The sequence below is a fragment of the Equus caballus genome, chromosome 3 (assembly GCF_041296265.1).
Source record: "Equus caballus isolate H_3958 breed thoroughbred chromosome 3, TB-T2T, whole genome shotgun sequence".
Taxonomy (NCBI): Eukaryota; Metazoa; Chordata; class Mammalia; order Perissodactyla; family Equidae; genus Equus; species Equus caballus.
The window spans coordinates 65,528,322-65,553,059 of NC_091686.1; the positions used below are offsets into that span (position 1 = coordinate 65,528,322).

The following is a 24,738-nucleotide window of genomic DNA, read 5'->3' on the forward strand; positions in this document are numbered from 1 at the left end:
AGCGTACAACGTGATGATTTGATACACATCCCATAATGTATTTTCAGCACAGCAGCCAGAGTGATCTCTTTAAAACTAGGTCAAACACGTTACTCCTCAGCTTAGAACCTTCTAATGGCTTCCCAACCCACTTAGAGCAAAAGCTCAAGTCCTCATACTGGCCTTCAAGGCCATACACAAGAACAAAATCTGGCTCTCTATATCTCCTTGGTCTTTTCTCCTGTCACTCTCCCTTGGGGTCACTCTACTTCAGCCACCCTGGCCTCCCTGAGATTCCTTGAACTGTCCAGAACACATCTATGGCATAGTCTTTGCACCCGATGGTCCCTTTGTTTGGAATGCCTTCCCCCAGGTAGCCTCATGGCTCACTCGCTCTTCTCCTTCAGGTCTCCTGCATTATTCATAAGTTTAGCAACAGCTGTTTCCAATCAGATACATAGAATAGTCACAGAAAATTGCTGGGCAAGTAGGAATAAGAAAGAGAAGAGAAATAAAAGGGATATTTAAACTTTGAGTGTTTTTCATTAGGTCAGGGTCGGGTTGCTTTATTATTTGGTTTAATCCTCATAACCTCTGGGATGAGAAGGATTATATCCATTTTACAGTTGAGATAACAGAGGCACCAATAGATAAAGGCGTAATCTCTAATAAATGGTGGAGCTAGGTGTCGAAATAAAAAATCTAACCTCAAAACCTATCCTTGGTCCACAACATCACAGTTTTCCAGCTTCCTATTTAGTTGAGAGCGAGCTTGGAATGGATGCCTATTACAAAGTCCAAATATTTGCAAAAGTAATCAATATGGCTTATCTTTATAAGTTCTTCACCTTGACTCTACCCTTAAATGAAACTTCTGTATGCTCAACGGAGGGTTAATTAGATTCCAGAGATTCCTGGCAATCTTTCAACTCATCATCTGGGATCATTTTTGCATGATAAAAATTCCATCAAGTGGCCCACTGCACACAAATGCTTGTCAGCAAATGTACTCCTTCCCATGCTAGTAAGGAGGTATAAACAGAAGGTCCTGCCAGTGAAGGAAATGAAAGGAAAGTAATTTGTTAATGGCTTTACTCAACAGTGCCATTTTCCAAAATGCCATGCTGGGTGGCCCAAATATTTAGAAATCCAAGCTCCACAGATCTTCTTTTAGGATGAGTTGTAACCCTGGGCCTTGTGTGGATGCCTGAGAAAGCTCGGGTGTCTGGCTCCCCTGTTATTATGCAGCTGTAAGCCACCCCCACATCCATTATCTTTCAATTATCAGCCGGGCATTTCTGCCTCCCCCTCTGGCCTATTCTTCTCCCCTGACCCCTGACTCATGTATTTGCTTTTCCCTGTCTGGAATCCTTGCCCAGACTAACTTCAGTCACTCAAAAACTCTGTGCTGTAAGGAGGGAGATGGACATGGGGGAACAGTGACAATCAAGGGACTCATATACAATTGTTTGCAGCATGCTTCCTGGCCAGCCTCTGCCCACTTATTTTATAGTGATGAGTTATTCATTAAATGACCATGAACCATCAGTGAGGAGTGGTTTCCATTGTAGGTTGGTTTTCTGTAAACATTAAATCAACTCAATAAAATGGCTAATTGAAAATGCCTTACCAAATCTGGTTTCTACTTCCTCCAGTTGAAGTTTGGGGATGAAATGGTGGTCAGAATATTACGGAGCAGTCCCCTAAGTTTTATTAATTGCCATTAGTACAACTATAATTTCCAGCAGGAGATGTTTCCCAGGTGCTAAATAGTCTAAAGTGAATCAATTTAATCCAAATAACAATCCTGAGAAGTCAGTTAGTATTGTACCCATTTTATAAAGGGGGAATGTGAAGAAACTTGTCCAGAGTCTAATATTAAATATGGAGGAGGAGCTGTAATTCAGACTCAGTTTAACTCCAAAGTCCATTAGGCAACATGCCTCCCAATGGCTGGTAACATCCAACGGAAATGACAATTTTTTTCTGCATGTATTGGCTTGTAAAAAATCCAGTATACAGAGCACCTGTTGTGTGCTGGGCTGGAAGATACCAAAACATAAGCTAATGGACTCTACTCCCTTGTAATCTAGTCAAAAATGAAAGGCCCATGAAAAAGTAAGATAACTAGCAATGCAAGGTAGCATATCCCAAGTGTCAAATATGAATTAGAAGTGGGAAGTGCTGTGTGCGTGTTCAGACCAGAAAGTAACCACCAAGGCCATTCAGGACTAGGGTGGTCTTTCGGAGGAAGGCGTATTGGTCTGGACCTGGAAAGCTCTTAGGCCATTTACTATAAGGGCTCTTGAACTACATAAAACTTCAGCCAGAGAAGAAATCGTTTCCAAGGTCCCCAAGGGGGAAATTGAAACAAGGACAGTGGAACATGTGTCAAATTAACAGCCAATTTCTTCTTTCAGAAAAATGCTGACGGGTCATGGGCTGTGTGCGCGTGGCACAGACTTTACAACAACTATCTTAATGTCTGGACATTATTCGTTATTTATCTAAAATTCAAATTTAACTTGATGTCCAGTATTTTTATTTGCTAAATCTGGCAATGCCACTCTCACCACCACATCCCATTGAAGCCTGCCTTCTTTGAATGTTTTTTATTGACTTTACAAAGAAGAACCATTAGGAAGAGGAAGGAGACAGTTCAGCTTTGAGGCTGGGATCCTGATTTGGTCATTGCAGCCAGAGGTGAGTTCATGGGGGGAAACCTCACATGAATCAAACTCATAAGAGACTGACACATATATCCAAACCAATCAGACTCGTGGGCTTCCAAACCACCATGCTTTTGCTCAGGGCCTGGAATGCCCTTCTTCCCATCCCTCATCATTTGCTTGGTAAACCCATTCATTCATTTATTTATTTAGTTGATTCATTCACTGAGTCAGCCAATATCTGTTGAGCACCTCCTGTGTGCCAGGTACTGTATTAGGAGCTGAACACCTATAATTGCCTCACTGTTCAAGCAATATTAATCATGATAATAGCTAATATTTGTTAGGGCTTGCTGTGAGCAAGGCACTGTATTAAATGCTTTATATCTATTAAGTCATTTAATCTTCACATAACACAATGATGTAGTTATAATTATTATTCACATTTGACCAATAAGGACATTGAGACATAATGAGATTTTAAAAACAAACTAACAAACAAAAAAACTCCACTTGTTTCTGGTCATACAGCTAATAAATGTTGGAAGCAGGATTTGAATCTAGCAGTTTCCAGAGCCTGTATGGCAACTTAACTCCGCTGCCCTCCGGACTCTCCCCTCCCCTAGGTTAGTCATTTCTCCCTCCAGGCTCATGTACCACTGTGAACTTAGTAAACTTCACTAATAAATTTGTTGCAGTGCCTCACAGAGTCTTTGCTGACGTGTCTGTCTCCTCAATCAGACTGTTAAGCTCCTCCAGGGCAGGAACAACACCTTATCCATTTTTGCATCCTCAGTGCCTAGCACAGTTTGTGGCATAAAATAAGTGTTCAATACATACTACTGGGTTAGTTTCTCGCCAGTAAGGGGAAGCTAGAACAGTGCATGTGTCCGTCAAAGTCGATTCAGGAAAATAGAAATTACTATAAGTATTTAAAACACAGAGGGAATGTAACAGAAGGAATTGGTTATATAGATAGTGGATGAGCTCCCAAGCCACAGTAGGCAGCTATTATCACCCCCACCGCCTCGGGGGGCTGGAGTCAGCCTGGTGGAGGATGGCAGGCAGGATCTAATGTCCTGGAGAAAACAAAACCACTGTCACAGACACTGTCTGAGATCAAGAGACCGGAGAAATACCTGGCTCTGTGTTCCTCCCACCCTCTAATCATCCATCTCCCACTGGCCAAATACTGCCAGAAGCCAGCTGACTAGAAAGACTGGCTTTAAGGACAGGACAATGGGCAGAGCACCCACCAGAGATTGCGCTTGTCTTGTGCCCATCATGAGAAACCATGGGCTAACGATGATGACCACCCTGCAGTGGTGCACAAGTGCTTGCCCTTTCATGTTCCATCATTGTCTAGGCTCCATGAAGGTATCACTCTTTTGCTAACTTATCATGTCTTCAGATAAGTCTAAATTCAATCTGATTGGCCTATATCTTTCTTTGTGTTTCAACTGGCAATGACAGCAATCAACACTATTGAGCATCTGCTCTACTTCAGACATTCTGCTCAGACTTGAGGATATAGAGCTCAAAAAGTGAGAGGCCCTGTATGGCAAGGAATTCTCCATCAAGCGGAAACAGACAAGTAAACAGACCATTTATCTGCCATGTGGTAAGTGCTATGACCACAATAAGCAGAAATGTTGGAACTTGGGAACTCCAATGAGGTCAAACCCACCCCCAATAGCTTGAAAATACAGGAAATAAGATTGTTTTATGAGTTTAATCAGTAAAATAAATGCACAATGGGTCAGAATAGAGATAAGCAAAGACAAATGAAAGAGTTGGAATAACCCCTAAGGCTCCACCCAGTTCTAATATCCTGGGACTCTGTGCTCTATACGCGCACCAGAAGGCCATGCACTGCACAGGTCTTTCCATGCATAATCTCTGTTATTGGACCCCTGGGTCTCTGAATTTCATTCCATGGACACCTGAACCTTGTAAATAATAATTTTACAGGTGGAGAATGATGCAAGATTTTCTTTGTCCTGCCCAGGGTTGTAGAACTAAATAGTTGCAGAGCAGACATGGGAAACCTAGTCTCCAGATTCTCATCTCTGCTCTAAGACGTTATCCCAGATCCAGAGATGTGTTCTGCTGTTGTGAAAAATAAAACTTGGCTAAAGTAAGACTCTCTTAATTTCCACTTAGTTGACAGCTTCCCAGATTGTGTGCAAACTCCTTTAAAAAAAATTAGGTGCACGTAATAATGTTATTATTTTTCACTTCCAAACAGCTGATTGGGTTGTGGTTTTATATACTTATGACTTTGTTTTTTAAATACAAAACCTTTGCAGGGTGTGTTGCTTCTAAACATTCTGCGCAAGTTGTGAGCTCGTTCCTGGCTTTTCCACGACAGTGTTCTCTTCTAAGTTGATGCCCAGACACTCTTCAGCTGTCTTCCCCCCACAGTCGCCTATCTGCTAAGCTACCAGAGTAGCCAGCCCCTTGGAGACAAATGGAAACAGGCTTTAGAATGATGAGAACAATGGTTTCTGACTTTAGTGACCCTACTGAAGTCTTGCCACTTCTCTGACCCTAATATATATGTTCCTACAGTAAGTGCAGAATAGTGAGGTAAATTACTATAAGGTGTTCCTAAGTAAAATGAAACAAAACAATAGCTCATCAAGACCTGCTATATGAGGAAGCATAATCCTGGCCCTGATTCTTCCTACATATTGGAAGTGAACTGCAGCAGGCTCTCAAATTTGAGGAAATTATTTTATTCCCAGTGGAAGAGGCGACTCAAGTATTTATACTTTCCAGCTACTTATTGTAAAACAAGGAAGCCTTTAAGAGCAAATTGGCAGAGAGAGCTGAGGTTGGTTCCAATGACACCATCACTGACCTTCCTGGAAAGGAATTATTTGTTTGATGGCCTTGCTCATGGCTTTCAGGATTCTCTTTGTGCAATGAAGTGGGAGGCAATTACCTTTTAGGCGTTTTCCAAATGCTGGCTAAATTGGATGGCTGGCCAAAGACTGTGTGGACAGGGCACATTGTTATTTGGTAATCACTTATTAAGCACTGTTCTGAACATTTTGGGGGGATCTGCATTTAATTCTTAAACTAACCCCATGAGGAAAATAAGTTATGATTGATAGATGCGCAATCTCAGACTATAGTGATGTTTCCAATCTTTTTCTCATCATAGCACCTCTTTGAGGGCTGAGAGGACCAATCTCTGGGCACATACATACACCACTCACAGTGCATTGGAGGAAAAGCTCAAGTTGGATAGGGTTAAGTATCTTGCCAGGGTTAGGAAAGCAGCCAAGCTGAGATTTAGCTCCAAGGCCGTGACTACAAAAACTGTGCTCTTGACCTCTGCTTTATACTGCAGTGTGCCACCAACCTATTCGTGTGGTGGTGTAAAATTCTCACAAACATATTTCTCTTCATTTGAAGACTGATGTAGCTGAGTCCCTCTATGATGCTGGTGTTGGGACGTAGGCCAAACCCTCAGTTTATTACGTTATCCTATTGGACTGTTCTTTCTTTCTTTCTTTCTTTTTTTTTTTTTAAAGATTGGCACCTGAACTAATAATTGTTGCCAATCTTCTTTTATTTTCTTTCTGCTTTTTCTCCCCAAATCCCCCCAGTACATAGTTGTATATTTTAGTTGTGGGTCCTTCTAGTTGTGGCATGTGGGATGTCGCCTCAGCATGGCCTGGTGAGCAGTGACATGTCTGTGCCCAGGACTGGAACCAGCAAAACCCTGGGCCACCAAAGCAGAGCACGAGAACTTGACCACTCAGCCACGGGCCTGGCCCCTGGATTGCACTTTCAATTTTCAGTGCTTTTATGGTCACCATCTGACTAATGTTTTAATGGACATCCTGTCATCTCATTGGCTACATTGTAAAATGATTCTAGTACATGAACACTCTGAGTGGGAGGGTGTGGGAGGTTAAAATAGCAAAGCCAAGCAAACAGCCCAGCTATTACTACACTAGAAAGATCAGAAGTCACTGTCCAGGCTAATTTAATGCACCCCAGGGCAATCTGGGAAAGTGAGTACATTCCGTTTTATACATTTGAGTCTGCTGAGAAGCTGGTTAGGAGGATATTCCTCCAAAGATCAGCCAGTCAGGATCCAGCATCCCATGTGTGACCATTCCTGTCCACAGGATGCAGACACAAAACGTGAGCAGGGCTTCTCGTCTGAGTGTTACATGTCTATCTGGTCTTCTCTGCTCCATGGTCAGTTTATTAGAAGCTTGTATGAGTGAGAGTCAAAGATCTCATGGGCTCTGTCCCTTTACTGGGAGATAAAACCTCTCCCTGGGTTTTCTTCCTCCAAGTTATATTTTTTATCTTGCGAGTGTTTATTGCATGCTCACCTAGAATGTTAGATTCAATATCTACTGAAAAATATCTAAAGATAACAGAACTATACACGGTTTTTAATCCTAAGGAAATTCCCACCCATTTCAGTGGTATTTACTCTAAGTTAAACATTGAAGGAACCAAGCAGTGTGTATCTCTTAGCAAGAGCCTGGAGGATGTCAAGCTGTGGCTGTGAGCCGCAGCTGCTCGAAGCCTTGTCCTAGGAGCCTAGAACTTGCAGGTGTCTCTTCAGGAAGCAGACTCCCCACAGAAAAAGGGAAATGGACATGAATTTGCAACACCACACACTGAAAGTATTCAACCAGACTTTACCCAGTGTTTATCCAACACTTTGTTAATCTGTGCTCATAAAACGAACCCATTCCTGAAACAGCAGAAACAGGCATCATTTACTCCTAAATGCCTTCCCATTTGCCTTGCAAGCAATGCCTTTTTCAGACAAGACCATTTTTTTCAGTGTTAAAAATGGGAATCTCTGAAGAAAAAAGTGAGTATCAGATCTCTATAGATCACCACTCACCTCAAGAGAATTGGACCAGGGGCCCCAGCAAAGGAGAAATTGTGCCAAATGTGTTTCCAGGGACAAAATCAATAAGAAATATAGCTTGAGTATACCATACTCTTCAATTAGTGAGAAAGATCTATTATATTGCTAAAGCTGAGAAAACACTTCCAAATCACGTAACTGTGGTCAATGTCCAGACCTAGAGCAAAACTACTAAGTAGTAGGGTTTATACCATAACCAAGAGATTCAAAAGAATGAAAATACATAAACCTCCCCCCTCCCTCCTAACAAATCTTTGCTGGGCTGGAAGAAAAGCAAGAAAGAAAACAAGAGAGTAAGTTATTGGTCTGTATCGCTGATGGAAACTCCAAACCCTGGGGGTTGGGATGATAGAATCTCTCAGAAGGATCTGAAGATCTCAGAGCAGAACTTGTGCCTCCACTTCCCATCAAGAGTCCCAAGGAAATATTCTCACAGAGAGCCCTGTGCAACATGCGGGGCCCTAGTGGAGTAGAGATGGCTGCAGGACAGATAGAGCCGGAGAGACCATCTGAGACACATCCACCATCTCCACCTCCATGTTTCCTGCAGCATCAGAGCAGCAGATGTCTTCCCATGGCTTCCCTCACACTCTTCCCCCATGAGACCGGGCAAGAGTTTGGCTGAGAGAAAGCCAATGGACCGGGAATGCCCTTATGGTGTGTGGGCCTGGAAGCCAAAGGGCAAGGACACAATGGTGGATGGCAGTGAGGACAGATGCCAAAAGCCAAAGCCAGCTCAGAAGAGGAACAGAGATCATCCTTAGTGAGAAGGTTTAAAAGAAAAAAAAGGAGTGGGAGGAGAAGCAGAATGTTGAATTGACTAAGAATTTACTCAAGAAGGACTCAGTTTCCTGAAACTAGAGTCACAAGCTGACATAGCTCTGGTCCTGATGTGCTGGAGTCTTTGGAGAGAATCTGCTGCTCTTGATTCACCAGTGAGGGCAATCAGTGCCCCCAGTAGTGCCCAGATCAGAGCATGTCTTGATGGCTCTGAAAAGGAGTGGCCAGACAAGCGTCTTTCCTCATACCCATCAGGGAGTTGGTACGTGCCAGGGTGTATTATCAACCCTTTTCTCTGTTCTTCTAGGGCTACTAGAAAGTTCTAGGGAAGGCAAAGCCCCCAAAGCAGACTGTCCTGGTGAAGGCCAAATTCTTCAGCAGAAGAGCTGAGGAGAAGATCAAGGCTGTGTGTCCTGGTGGTTTGACATCACCTGGAGGGAGGTTTATTAAATGCTAACCAGTGCTTTTCAAAAAAAAAAAAAAAAAAAAAAGACTGGATTTTAAACCAGAAGTAATTAAATTTATCTTGAATTAGAAAGATTTCTTTTTCTATTAGCAAATAGAAATTGGAGCTCATGAGTTAATTTAATTCAACTACAGAAAAATAAAATTACTTCTTAGCTCACTTGACATTTGCAATGGTAAAAATTTACTCCCTCAACACATTTTAGTATAAATTCGCTGCTTCTGTTTCAATTTTATCTCATATTTCAGAATGAGAGGGTTGCTGCCCTCTTAAAGGAGTTTTAATCCTCAGTGCAGGAATTAGAAGGCACTTTTTAGGAGCCGTACCGGTGGGCGCTGTGGTTGTTGCCCTGGTATCCGCTCCACCCTTTCTCCACTGTGAAGCAGCCACGGGGACCATGTCTCCATCTCTGGGGTGAGCCCACCTCCACTGCTACTGGAACTGGTTCCTGGGCCGGAGGGCTCGGTCCTGGGCCATCAGCCAGCACTCAACACAGGCCTCCTCTTTCTGGAGATGAACACTGAAACACGGAGCCAGCCCTAGCTTGAAACTGACAGCACAGAAGGTAAAGAAAAGATGTCTGGTGAGTTACTCAATCAAATCAACACCAAAACCACCGCTTCTGAACTTTCCAGGCTGAGTCAATCAGTCTCTTTTATGATTTAACCCAGTTTGAGTTGGGCTTTGTGTTACCTGCAACTAAAAAACCCTGAAATGTTGCAGTTGGAGAAGGGACTTTCTCACCTCCTAAATCTCAGTGAATGAGTAAAGTCGGGCCTCACAAGAGTCACCTCATGCTTTGATGTCCTTTTTCTACAAAAGTATTCAATGAGAAAAACCAACAACGAATATAAGCAAATTCTATGAAGTGAAAAACCCAGGTCTCCTTTATTTCTCATACTTCATGTTTATCTTCCCCCTAACCTGTGGAATCAGTGACCTCTGCGCATGGATCTGTCTTTCCTTCCCTTCTTCTTTCTCTTCTTCCTTAAAGACAGGAGGGGAGGATGAGGAGAAGGAGAGTGAGTGAGAATGAAGGCAGGTAGGCAGGCAGTCATCAGCAACGGCTCCCTGCTTCTGATCGGGTGGATGGAACATTCCTTACTAGCTCTTATATAAAACTAAGAATGTGTGCTTCCATTGTTCAGGGATATTGAGTGACTCCAAGAGAACAATCCATTCCACAAATTCCACTGACAACTCATGACCAGGTGATGCAAGCAGTGAAACACAATGCACACTGATTGTTTGATCTGTCACGGATATCGGGGCTGGCAGCTACAGGATTATTATATTTCACTCACCCATTTCTCTCTCACATACCACTCTAAGGCTCTTATGGTAACCTCCCAGGCCAGAGTTTAGAACAAACCATTGGACAGGACACTTATCAAAGTGCAAACATTGACTTTACAATGTGGCAGTTAAAAATAACCTGCCAGAGACTCGGGGCGTCAGGGAAGCCCATTGTCCTGCATGGTGTAGAGTGTACTCCAGACTTCCTCCCGGAGGCCTTCTCTTCCACATTCTTTTAGTTCCTTCCTGTGGCTGCAAATTGACGAGGTTCAATGGGGGCCACTGTCTTTAGGATGTCAGGTTTGTAAGTTTCTGCCCTTTCCCATTTACACATTGCCTTTTGGGATAGCAGACAAATCCCAAACTGGTTGGTGCACAGAGCAGCAGTGCACAGGAGCCTACCAGCATTTATTTTTTTGCATCCAGAGGCATGTGGATCCTGGAAAAGAAGTACAATTCCCAAGGCTTGGTTTCAGCTCACAAAGTAGAGGATGAGCTCAAGAGGAAGTCTGAGGCCAAAGGTCAGGCTACTCCAGAGGCAGCTCACGGGGAAGGCTCCAGGCATGGCTGGGGAAGAGCAAAGGATGCAGCAGAATATTTTCAAATGTGATATAGGGGGGAAATGCCGCTGTCGAATAATAAAGGATTGGATCCTCCCATCCGAATTGAAGCACGGATGGGTTTACTGTCAACAGCCTGTTTGTAAGAGCAAAATTAGAATAGGTTCTGTTCTTGAAAGAAGAATATTTAAGAACCTTGAAAAGCTCTACTAAAAGAACTCTCAAAACTCTACACAAAAAGAAAAGCAACAATCCAATTGGAAAATGAACAAAAGACAGGAAGAGACATTCAAAGAGGATTTATGATGGTAAATAAGCACATGAAAAGTTCAACATCACTAGCCATTAGGGAAAGGCAAGTTAAGACTGCATTGAGATATCATTATACATCTGTTAGAATAACTAAAATGAAAATTAGTAATAGTGACAAACACTGGCGAAGATACGGAGAACTTGATCTCTTATACGTTGCTGGTGAGAATGCACAATGCTACAGCCACTCTGGAAAATAGTTCTATAGTTTCTTTAAGAACCAGACATATATTTACCATATCACCTAGGAATTGCATTCCTAGGCATTTATCCTAGAGAAACGAAAACTTATGTCCACATAATAACCTGTACACGATTGTTCACAGCAGCTTTATTTGTTATAGTCCATAACTGGAAACAACCAAATCCCTCAGTAGGTGGGTGGTTAAACAAACTGTGGTACATCCAGACCATAGAATACTACTCAGCAATAAAAAGGAATGGCATTTATATAACATTCTTAAAATGACAAAATTAGAAATGGAAAACAGATTAGTGGTTGCCAGGGGTTAGGGAGGGTGGGTGGGGCATGATATGACACTACAAGGGTAATGAGAGGGATCTTTGTGGTGATGAAAAGTCCTGTATCTTGAGTGCAATGGTGATTACATGAATTTATATATGTGACAAAATGGCATGGAACTATACACACCCATTGTTTCAATGTCAAATTCCTGCATTTGATATTGTACTATAATTACGTAAGATATAACCATTGGGGGCAATTGGGTGAAGGATTCACTAGAATTCTTTGTATTATTTTTGTAACTTCCTGTAAATCTATAATCATTAAAAAAATTTTTTTTAACTCTACCCAGAGTTTCTGGGCCTAAGCCAGATGCTGTGTGAATTCTGTGGTTTTGGCTATCCAGCATCGCTTCATCAGTGGTTTCCTGTTCACTGTGCCCATATTTCCTCAGCGGGACCCCTCTTCACCTCTGTCAGCCCAGATAGTTCCAGGGAAAACATGTGACCCAGGCAGGAGAGGTCAGCACATTGTGTTGCCCTAAGCCAGTCTAGACTAGACTTTGCCGGAGCTGGGACAGAGATGATGGTTCTTTTGCATTGGACTCAAGTCTGGAAGGATGGAGGTCCGGGAACCACATGAGGGGGCTGCGCATGGCACTGTTGCCAGGGAAGCATAAATGAAAATGGAGAAGGGAATCCCTTTCAGAGGAAATCATTTGAGCCCTGTGGCCACTCATGCCTATCTGCAGATGGCTCTGTTTGTGAGCCAATGCATCCCATAAATTCCAGAGCAGGCAGCCAGTTGCCATAACACCTGGACATTTAACAGTTAATGTAATACAGGGAGGGAAAATGTTCTACTCTTTCATAAACGGACAAATAAACAAACAAAAAGCTCTCAGGGGCTGCCCACTAACCCAACTTCCTGCATCAGTGGTATTAATGGAAGCCTGTTGTCTGGGAATCCTGCCCACAAATCTATTGAAGAAACCCTTGTAAGAGCTGATTCTGAAACCTAACACCCCCCATGCAGGTACCTGAGGGATGGGGGAGGGAGAAGTCTCGTTTCATTACTTAAGGAGGAATACTGATCCCCTGAGTTGATAATATTTAGGCCCCATTCTCTCCCTCCAACTCCACTTTCCATTTTGAATTTTCATCTTCGCATTTCATTTTGCTTCCAAATTCCCTCATGTGCAACCCTGTTCTCCAGCCCTTTCGGCTAACCCATCCTTCTTCTCCTGTCTACCCCAATCACAATCTCTGTGGTGATGACGCTGCCTGGTCTCTGTCCTCCTCTCTCTTGTCCCTCTTGAGGCACCAAAGAGGTCCGAGGCCCACATCTTCCCTCTCCTCCAGCCCCCTCACCTCACCATCTCAGTGAAAACGGGGTATTTCCACCCGTGCTCTGGGTCCCAGGTCCTCAGGACTTGCTTTGTCAGGGATCTCTGCTCTCTGCTACCTTCAGCCTAACCCTCTGCTGGCCCCTTTGCCTTGCCATATACCTGCCTAAGTTTCTCTCTTCTTATGAAAACAAACATTTGCCCCCAGCCATTTGCCTCCTGGGAACTATTGTCCTATCTCTCCACTCTTCTCAGCCAAGTTTCTAGAAAGAACATTCTGCCTTGACTGGTTCTACGCTTCCTCACCTTTAATTAAATGCCCAGTCCTTGGCCATCTGGCCTCTGCCCTATTGAAAACGCTGAGATTTCCCAATTGCAAAACGGAGAGGTCTCATGCCAGTCTAATTGTCTTTGGCCCCCGTGCGCTGTCTGACATTGCTGTCCACTCCCTCCTCACAAACTCCCTCCTCTTGGACCTCCCTGACGCCATGCTGCTGGCGTTCCTCCAACCTCTCTGTCCACTTCTCCTCGGTCTCCTTTGCTGGGCCTTCTCCTTTTGCCCTGTTTCTTGGGGTTCCCTGGCCAGCCTTCTCCTTGTCCCTACATTCTTCTTCTTCTCTCTACTCTAACTGAGAAATCTCAAAATCCATGATTTCACTTAACACCAATATGTGCATGAGTCACCAGGCCAGGTGCATTTCCTAGGCTTCAGGTCACCTCGCTGAGGCCCATCACCTAAGCCCTCAAGTTCAGCACATCCAAGGTGAGCATAGGCTTTACCCTCCTCCACCCCCTGCCTGCAGACCTTCCTTCTCTTCCACCTGTGTTCCCTGCGGGGGAAGCCACCCCCCCCCCTCTTCTGCAACCTCTTTATCCATTCAGTGGCCAAGCCCTTTCGGTTTCAGCTCCTTCAGAGCTCCCACACACCCTCCCGTCCTCTGATGCCCCTTGTTTCTTCTCCGGCTTGTCCCACTGGTTTGTCTCTAGGGTTCTCCACACCCCTAGCCCCGAAACAAAAATTTGCTCAGTTTATACCTTGCTTAAAATCCCGCCTTGGCTCCTCCTGGTCCTCATGGCGAAAGCCAACTCTCACAATGCAGCATCCTCAACGACGTGCTTCCTGCCTCTCTCCAGGCTCCACTCCCACCATTTTTACCCATAAGCCCTTTGTTCCAGCCATTCTGGCCTGCTGGCGGTTCCCCAAGTGCACACTCCCCCTGCAACTGACTTGCACACTGGCCTTCAAAACTCTGTTCAGTTGGGTGTCACTTCTCATGGAAACCCTTCCTAATGTGCCCAAGCTGAGTTAGCACTGTCATCTCTATTCCTGTCACGTATGCGCTGAGTTCATCTGATGCATGTCACTCCACTGTGTGCTCCATAACATCAAGATAGCCTTACAGGCAAAGGCAGCGTCCCTTTTCTTTCTTTTTTTTTTTTTGGATAGCTTTTTTTCCCAAATTGTATTTTATTTTGAAATATTTAAAATCTTTTGAAAACTTGAAAGAATGGTACAAAGACACATACCTTTCATCAAAATTCACGACTTCCTAACATTTTGCCACACTGTACATTCATTCTTCCTGTCGCCTCCCCCTCCCTCTATAAAATCTTTATACACTATACTGGCTTAAATAGTGTTCCCCCAGAATTCGTGTCTACCCAGTACCTGAGAATATGACCTTATTTGGAAATAGGATTTTTGCAGATCTAATCAATAAGATGAGGGCATTCTGGATTAGGATGGGCCTTAATCCAATGACTGGTGTCCTTATAATAAGAGGGAAATTTGGACAAAGACACACAGAGAGGATATCACATGACAGCAGAGGCATAGACTGGAGCGATGCAGCTGCAAAACAAGGAATGCCAAGGATTCCCGGCAACCCCCAGGGGCTGGACGAGGCCAGGAAGGGTCCTCCCTGCTTCAGAGGGAGCACAGCCCCGCCACCTCCCAGATTTCAGATTTCTAGCCTTCCGAACAATGAGCAAATGAAGTTCTCTTGTTGTAAGCCACCCAGTTTGCGGTAATTTGTTACAGCAGCCCTAGGAAACTAATAAAATAATTAGATATAGATAGCTATATACATAAGATAGATATTAATATATCTGTTAATATAAAATATAAAGTCAATGTATACTATAAAATTGATATTACTATAGATATAAAAGGGTTTTTTTCTAAACCATTTGAAAGTAAGCTTTAGGCACATGACGTTTACCTCAACACTTTAGTATATATCTTCTGAAAATAAAGACATTCTCTTATATAATAACAATATCATTATCAAACTCCAAAAATGTAACATTAATACAATACATAATATAATATATATAATATGGAGTAAATATAATACAATATAATATATAGAATAGATATTCAAACTTCCCAATGGTCCTAACAATGACCTTTACAACTTTAAAAAAAATCTAGGATCCAATCAAGGTTCATTCATTGCACCTAATTGTCATGTTTCTATGATCTTTTTTTTTTCAGGGAAAGATTTGCCCTAAGCTAACATCTGTTGCCAATATTCCTCCTTTTGCCTTCCTTGTTTACTCCCTAAAGCCCCAGCTCACAGTTGTGTATACTGTAGGTTCTTCTGGTTCTGTTTTGTGAGCCACCACCACAGCATGGCCACTGACAGATGAGTGGTGTGGTTCCACACCTGGGAACTGAACTCAGGCCACCGAAGTGGAGTAGCCGAATTTTAACCACTGGGCCATCAGGACTGGCTCTCTATAATGTTCTTATCCTAAACAGTCCCCTGCCTTTTTTTCTTATTTTTTTCTTTTCTTGACATTGACATTTTTACAGAATCCAGACCAGTTTTGTATGCTGTCCCCAAATTGGGATTTGTCTGACTGTTTCCTCATGATTAGATTCGGGTTAAACAATTTTGGCAAGGAACAATAAGGGTGATCTTGTGTCTGTCTTAGTCCCTCACATCAGGAGGCACATGGTGATGTTTGATTTGATTGCCAATGCCCACTATTGGTAATGGTAAATTTGATCACATGGTTAAGGTGCAGGATTGTGTCTTATTGCATTCCCAGGACTTTTCAACAGGACTGAGCCCTTAATTGTTCATTGAATGAATGAATGAATGAGACTTATGAAGCACAATGGTCTGTACTGAAACTAAAAAATTTAAAAATTCGGCAACAAGTGCAACTTCATATTAATCATGTACATCACCTCTTATTAATCAGGGACATCACTGGGGCACAATGACTTTGCTATCCCCACTTCTGCAATGTTAATGTTCAGCACTAAAATGTGAAATCTATTGTGCAAGCAGAGTGGTATTAGCTTATATAAATTCAGCTGTGAGCTTGGGAGCTTCAGAACATAGATCTCAGGATGGTTGTAGATACCACTCAAAAAATAAAGCAAATTATGTCTTACTGACTTGAATGTCATTATTTTCTTCCAAGATGTTTTATTTAAGTTCCAGTAATTTAGGCCAGTTTCCAGAGTTAGGCAATATGTTTGTAATAGCAACATTATAAAATGTTAATTCTGAAAACTGTCTATCTTTTAACACACACACAGCCTTCATATCACTTATAACTCCAGTTTATTGCCTGTAAATCAGTTTCTGTCCACCATATTTAATCATTGGCCGATATTTTTACAAAGACACTCAACTTTAATCAAATCCTTAAGGGGATTGTTAGATATTCGATCATGAATGATTTGAAAAATAAAAGACTCTGGTTATAGAACCAAATACTAATGAAGCCACATGATTTGGCTAACTCTCCTGAGTTTAACAGCAGCTACAGAAAGCGACCCCAGACCCAAAGATGGACCCTGATTGCTCTAACAGAAGTTGTTGATGCTCACACACAATGAGAATTCTCGTTTATGATACGTGGTCCCTAGTTTTAGCTGCCTAAATACTGGGGAAAAGCTGTGGCAATTGTCCTAATGGGCTTGGTCTGAGTTAACTTCACACACTGAATGAGGCCCAGGCATAACCACCCTGGTAAAGAACACTGACGAGCATCCCTCTGCATCGCTGTTTACGAGGTACAGCATGCAGCTAAGGGAAACTTGGGTGGTGTTAGAAACGCAATCCATAGACAGCAGCCGTAGCAGTGTATCCACTTCTGGACATCATTCTAGCATAGATGGGGACAACCTGACAGTAGAGGAGTGTCATCCAGCCCTGGCGTTAAGAGGGAAGTCTTAGGAGCCAAATCACCTGGGTTCAAAGTTGGGCTCTGTTACTTACAGACTGTATAACTTTGGGCACATTACTTAACCTCTCTGTGCCTCAGTTTCCTCATCTATAAAATGGGGGTAGCATTTACCTCATAGGGTTGTTATAAGATTTATATGAATTAATATATATAAATTGCTTAATTGGCACCTGGCATATAATATGTAACCAATAAACATTGATTATTATTACTACTATCATCATCATCATCACCATCACCATCAGGAACAGCTGGTGAAACTAAAGCAGGAGAAAATAGAAAAGAGACTTGTAGGGACGTGACTGGTCTCCCCAAAGGCTTGAAGTGCCGCCAAGAGGAAGAGGGATTAGATGATTTCCATGTTACCCTGGGAGCACATATAAATCAGAGAGTACAAATCACGGGCATTCAGATTTGGGCTCAATATACAGGGAACACCACTCTATAGGTCAGAGTTACTGAAGGAACAGAGCCCAAGTTTGAACCCAGTTATCTGAAGCAGCTTGCTCTAAATGAGGGGTGTCCTAGGCTCCTGGGGTATTCAGTCCCACCCTGGATGATCCCTTGGGATTTAAGAATTAGCTGGAAGACTGAATTAGATGATCCAAAAGAACCTAGCCCTGTGAGTCTATAATCAAAAAACACTCATTATAGCATCAAGCAGAATTTTAAAGAATGATTAAAATATCAGAAGCTCTACACAAATAAAAACTCCTCTGTTGCAACATTGTCACATCTTTGCCTTCCTTGTTTACTAATCTACTCCCAAATCTACTCATTAGTTATCCTTCCCATTTCCACCCAATGCCTACACAAAAAGGAAAGAGATGCTGTAAAGAGATTTCATCTGAATAACACACTCAGATGCACATACAAAAACACAAGACGCACCTTATCTTACAGGAGTTTAGGTTCAAAATGGGTCGGTGTATACGGTAAAAATCACAGACGGTCAAAACGGCCGTGAACAATCTAGGGAGGCACCCCCAGGTTAACTGCGTCTTTGTGAGCCCAGCACAGTCGATTTCCCTCCAGTGTCGGAACTGATCTCTGCTTTTCTGGTTCAGCACTAAACAAAGGAGTTGGCCTGAGTTTAAGTTCCAATTTCTAAGAAAAATATAGATGTTTAAACAGTAACCTCAGTCAGGAGGAAGAGCTATTTGTTCTGCGGGGAGATGAGACCAAATGAGACCAATGGGATTCATGATACCCACTCATTCTCACACGTTCTCAGCGAGTGGGACGTCCAGCTGAATTGACTGCACCATTTATATTGCTATCTTCCTAATTTGTCTATTTCTTTTCTTTTTTCTATGTACCCTAGTACACAAGAGTTGAAGTCGCTGAAGTTAAAAGCACTTCTCTGAACATTTAGGAGCAAGCCAGGCCTTCTTAGTCAGCAATTGCTCTCGTTCAGTTCATTTTTTCTATGACTACTCCCTGGCCCCTGGTGATGTTTGTTTATCGAGCACCCTCCTTTCTTCCGAGGAAGGCGCCCCTTCTTCGGGGGGACTGCCTCTTCCCCACTGCAGTCAGCGATTCTAGGGTTCCACCAACCGGAGTGCCTCACCGGCTACATGGGCGGGCATATGACCTAAGCAGGACCAACCAGAAGCCTCCTCTGGGATTTCTGCACTTGGAACCAGGGCGTAGTTCTGGCATGTGGGTTGAAGGAAGACAAGAAGAAGAGGCAGTGTTGAGGGGTGAAGAGAGGGTTCTTGGCTCCACTCTTGTCCCGGCTCCAGTAGTCTCTAAGGTTAGTGATTCTCGTGACGATGCACTAAGTATCTTCTCTTTGCTGAATTGGGTTTCCGTCACTTCCAATAAATGGAATTTTAATACAGTCCTCAAGAGTTCTCGTCCCTCACCTGTACCAATCTCAATATTCTCTAGGCAAATAAGAGCATACACAGTATACGCTCGGACGTCTGGCTCCATGCTTCTTACCGCACACATTTGGAAATACTTTCATTTTCAGGCAGGCTCCTGAGAGCCCTACCAAATGTGAGGAACTGTCTTAAATCCTTTCAAATCGTTCAGATTATATAACACAAGAAAGGGATGGGCGGGGGCAGGAGAGGAGATAGGCAGGGGAGGGGAGGAGAGAAGAGAGAAAATGAAAGAAAACCCCGTACCATTTTTTTCTTCTTCTTCTTCTTCTTCTCCCCAGAGGCCGCCAGTACATAGTTTTATACTCCAGCTGAAGGTCCCTCTAGTTGTGCCATGGGGGACCCTGCCCCAGCATGGGCGGATGAGCGGTGTCGGTCTGCATCAAGGATGGGAACCAGCGAAACCCGGGGCCCCCAAAGCAAAGTGGGCCTACTTAACCACTGGGCCATGGGACTGGCCCCCAAAACCCTGTACCTTAATGAGAACTCACTCTGCCTTTGCCTCTGTCTTTCAAAGTCATAGGAGAAAGACTCTCATTTAACCCCAACAAACATTCTTTGAGTGCCTATTACATGCCAAATGCTGACGTGGGTTGAGGAGACCATATAAATGAATACAGGTAGTCCCCGCCCTCAGGGGGCTCAGCACCTGAAGGATTCCTGAGTTGTGAGCCTCCCCCAAATACCTCTAACAGGTTCATTGATTCTTTTTTCTCCTACTTATCAGGAGTTGAGATAATTTGATATTTGATATGATTCTTTTTTTTTTAGGAAGATCAGCCCTGAGCTAACTGCTGCCAATCCTCCTCTTTTTGCTGAGGAAGACTGGCCCTGAGCTAACATCCATGCCCATCTTCCTCTACTTTATATATGGATCGCCTACCACAGCATGGTTTGTCAAGCGGTGCCATGTCCTCACCAGGGATCCGACCAGCGAACCCCAGGCTGCCAAAGCAGAACGTGCACACTTAACCACTGCGCCACTGAGCAGGCCCTAATATAATTTTTAAGAGTCTAGCTCTCACTCTGCACTAGGCACACACATACACAATACCAAAATAATCATCTTGCAATTTCTGGGAATTGAGTAGACACTTCCTTATAATTTGAATAAATCTCTCATTTTAAAATCTGTCCTTCTGAGTTAAAAAAAAAAAAAAACCTGAATTAAGGAAATTTACCAAAAACAATTCATAGCTTTTACTTTGGAAGGAAAAACACTGTGCGTCCCATTCCTGCATGCAGTAGATCATTCAATTCAACTCCTTTTCCAGGGGGTGCAATTGGAAAGCCTTGGTTCAATGAGTGGTCCATGGTCACATGGTGACAAGTTCTGGCCTGGGGTCCTACTCTGCAAACACCTGTTCTTTTCCTCTCTCTGCTAGCACACATAGGCCCTCATTGATCTGGGAAGTCGCAGAAGTGATCCCAGGATGTTTAAGAAGTTTCCAGGTTGACCTCAGCCACTGACTGAAGATTTAATGTCCAAAAAAAACCCTTAAGAATTTTCTATTATGCCAACAACTCAACCAAGAGAAATTCTTTAAACTTCATTTGCATGGACAAGAATCCTGAATCTTATCTCTCTATCTAGAACATCATCTGGACAAATGACAAGTTAGGCAGACAGGAATTCTGAGACGCCATCCAGTCAGAGCTTAGACTAACAGAGCTGAGAGGAGTCCACTGGACGTGCAGGGTTAGGAATGTTCTGTGCTTGGGATGCAACTTCACTGCTGGGGAGCGGGGAGGGAAGGGAGTGGGCCTCTCTGGACATCCTGTCTTTAATAATCCGGGTCTACACCCATTCAAGGCCCATTGCTAGTAAACTGGAGTGACTCGCCAGTTCCTGGACAACAAGGGTGTGGTCCAGGATGGGCAAACACACGGACTTTTCCCTACTTGTGCCCACGGCAGGCATTTTCCAGTTGTCAAAGTCAGACTCCTTTTATAACAGAGCAGACCAGTCAGTTGTCACTTAGAAGCAACCTTACTGCTACCCTTGGAATGGTCCTTCGGGCAGTAAGTATCTAATCCCTTTGAGAGAGGGAGGTAGACAGCTGCCAAGTCTGCTGTGTAGCACCAGGGAACCTACCTGAAGACAGTTTTGATGATAATGAAACGAGCAGAAGTTTCACAGGGTAGGAAAGGATTTCCACAAGTCAGAATGGAACTCATCATTGAATTCTGGGTGAGATGAAAGTTTGGCTGGAAACAAAACTCTCGGCATTGGCTAGCTCAGAGGAGGTTCCCATGCCTCCCTGTAAACTTTTTTCACAGATTTCCCTTGTGTTCTTGGGACTGGGGCTGGAATCGGAGTTAGAAGCTGTAATTCATGAAAGGACCCAGGACAAGAAACTTAGAGAACCAGCGCTGGAGACCGAACTCAAACGTACTTAATGACTGGACTTTCCTCAGGGCCTGGCACTGGAAATGTACACTGGGACTTTGTATTTCTGTGATGTGCTGATCACACAATCTCTATTAGCTGATGGTTTTAGTTTCCTTTTTTTTAAAATCATACTCCCTTCTTTATATATTGTGACCAAAGTGCTGTTACCAGAGAGAGTCAGCTGGCTCAGGCCATTCAGTGCAGGCATTCAGTCTCTCCAGGTTCCTGGGTAGGAGCTCAGGTAAGGTAAAGTCGGATGGCCTTCAAGGGAAGCCCAGTCCTCCACACCATAAGCATCTCTGCTTAGAGCTTCATCTGCTCTCAACACAGGGAACTAATGGGGCAGGAGCATGGTAGGATTTGGACTTTAGAAATAACATTTTCATAATGTGAAGGGTGGATTTTAAGAGGCGAGATTAGAGACTAGAAAACTTGTTATGAAGCTATTGCAATTGACCAGGCTAGAGATGAAGAGGGACTGACTGAGGGAAAGGCTGGAGAAAAAGGAATAAATCTGAGTAATAGTAGGATTTAAAATCAGCAGCCTTGGTGACTGATTGACAATAGAGGATAGAGGAGAGGGAAGACTCTGTGGTGACTTCTAAGAATGACCAGAACACCCATCCCATCTTAGTCTACTGTTAGTTTCCATAATTTTCCACTAACCTGACTTGTTCGCAGTCTCTCTTGTCTTTGTTTTACCATGAAGTATCATTTCTTTTTTTTTATTTTGAGGAAGATTAGCCCTGAGCCAACATCTGCTGCCAATCCTCCTCTTTTTGCTGAGGAAGACTGGCCCTGAGGTAACATCCGTGCCCATCTTCCTCTACTTTATATGTGGGACACCTTCCACAGCATGACTTGACAAGCGATGTGTAGGTCCACACTCAGGATCCAAACTGGCGAACCCTGGGCCACCGAAGCAGAATGTGCAAACTTAACTGCTATGCCACTGGGCCGGCCCCTGAAGTATCATTTCTGATTGTTGGAAGTGGCTTACCCCGTAATCATATTCCATGTCAGGCCCTATGTCAATAAGCTGAGCTTTCTACCCATCTGGAGTTTGAGAATAAGTCAAGACCAATTCATGTCCAAGACCTCAAATTAATTATCACCTCATAAGATTGGAAGAGTTGGGTGAGAGTGATGTCTATCTTAGGTCAAAAAAAAGATCACCTATTGGACTTCTCCATATGATTATAAATATTGGAATTAAATTTGGCAATGGAGCACTTTTATCCAGACAAGACTCAGCTTAATTTTACATAGCTTTTATATGTAATATTTAACTCTGGTCACTAACTAATGCAAACCAAGAAAAATATCATATCCTCAGTTCATTCATTCCATTGGAATAAAAACCAAGCCACTGAAGAGTTTAAGGGCAATTAAAAGATCTGGAAACATTGGTCAATGTGTTCATTAGAAGTTAAAAAGGCGGGACCAGCCCCGTGGTGCAGTGGTTAAGTTCGCATGTTCTGTTTCGGCAGCCCAGGCTTCGCCAGTTTGGATCCCGGGTGCAGACATGGCACCGCTTGGCAAGCCATGCTGTGGCAGGCATCCTACATATAAAGTAGAGTAAGATGTGTGTGGATGTTAGCTCAGGGCCAGTCTTCCTCAGGAAAAAGAGGAAGATTGGCAGCAGATGTTAGTTCAGGGCTAATCTTCCTCAAAAAAAAAAAAAAAAAGAAGTTCAAAAAGCAATTATCTTGGGGCCAGCCCTGTGGCCAAGCCATTAAGTTCTCACGCTCCGCTTTGCCAGCCCAGATCTGGTTTGCTGGTTCGGATCCTGGGTGCGGACATGGCACCGCTCGTCATGCCACGTTGAGGTGGCATCCCACATGCCACAACTAGAGTGACCCACAACTAAAATATACAACTATGAAAACGGGGGGATTTGGAGGAAAAAAAAAGATTGGCAGCAGTTATTAGCTCAGGTGCCAATCTTTAAAAAGAAAAAAAAAAGGCAATCATCAATAGGTAATAAAAATCTGAAGACCAAAGCCAAGTGACCCTCAGAGAACAATGAGAAAAATTTTCTATTATGTCAAAAATCATGGAATCAGCCTCCCTTTTTCTTCTGTGTTCTCATTTTCTTTCTTGTGTCAAGTGTTTTCTCCTCCATCTCACCCCATTGAATTTTCTCCTTCCCCTTACTTCACTTTTAATTATAATTGGGTTATATTTTAAGTGTTTAATATATTTCTTTTTACATTGAAATATAATTGACATATAACATTATATTAGTTTCAGGTGTACGACATAATCATTTGATATTTGTATATATTGTGAAATGATCACCACAATAAGTCTCGTTAACATCCCTCACCACATATAGTTACAATTCTTTTTCTTGTGATAAGAACTTTTAAGATCTACTCTTTTGGCAACTTATATTGCTTGATTAAAGTTTCATGCTTCACATTTTATTGTGATACAATTCATGCACCATAAAAGTAAATTCACATGCCATAAAATTCACCCTTTTTAATTGTATAATTCAGTGGTTTTTAGTATATTCACATTGTTACACAAGCGTCACCTCTACGTAATTTCAGAACATTTTCATCACCCTAAAGGAGACTCCTATATCCATAAGCTGTCACTCTTCATTCTCCCCTACATCCAGCTCCTGGCAACTGCTAATCTGCTTTCTATCTCTATGGATTTGCCTATTCAGAACATTTCACGTACATGGAGTCATATGGTATGTAGCCTTTTGTGTCTGGCTTCTTTCACTTAGAGTAATTTTCTCAAGGATTCTCTATATTGTAACATGTATCAGTCATTCATTCCTCCTTTATGATTGAATAATATTCCATTGTATGGATATACCACATTTAGTTTATCCTTCATCAGTTAATGGACATCTGGGTTTCCCCCACTTTTTGGGTACTATGAATAATACTGCTATGAACATTCATATGAACATTTGTGTGGAGAGATGCTTTCATTTCTCTTGGGAATATATTTAAGAGCGAAATTCCTGGTCGTATGGTAACCCTTTGTTTAAATTTTTGAGGAAATTACAAACTGTTTTCCAAAGTAGCTGTAAAATGTTACTATGCTTTGTATTTTTCACTTAAATATTTAGCCAGTGAGTGACTTTTGGAAAGAAAAAATTTAAGTCAGTTAAGTTGCCTCTTGCTTCCCCTTATAGCCTTTGGTTGATTTTTAATGTGGGCCATTGGTGCTCAATAAACCCAAGGGTTCTGCCCCTGCTCCAGGGGCTCTACAGCAGAATGTTTTAAATACTCAGCTAATGACTATACAATAGTGGATTATTTTTTAAAGATCAATATCTGACCCAGATAAGAAAAGTCAAAGTCCCAAGTCCTCCAAATTTCCCCCTTATCTTCAGCATTTTCTCTGTGCCTACCAGGGAAGGACAAAGATTTTGTTTCTGTGGGTGGTGGCTCATGACAATGAAGGCATTTTCTTTTAAAGGCTTTACTTCAGCAAT

The 24,738-nt window shown here is 42.8% G+C and overlaps 1 protein-coding gene and 1 non-coding gene across 5 annotated transcripts in view; one reads left to right on the top strand and one right to left on the bottom strand.

The window, feature by feature from the left end:
* Nucleotides 1–24,738, bottom strand: part of SHROOM3 (shroom family member 3) — a 248,835-nt gene that overhangs the window by 208,393 nt on the left and 15,704 nt on the right. The gene's annotated exons all lie outside the window — the stretch shown is intronic.
* LOC111773051 (small nucleolar RNA SNORA3/SNORA45 family) lies at nt 8,411–8,540 on the top strand. Its single transcript, XR_002807253.2, has one exon. It is a non-coding gene; the product is annotated as a small nucleolar RNA SNORA3/SNORA45 family (small nucleolar RNA).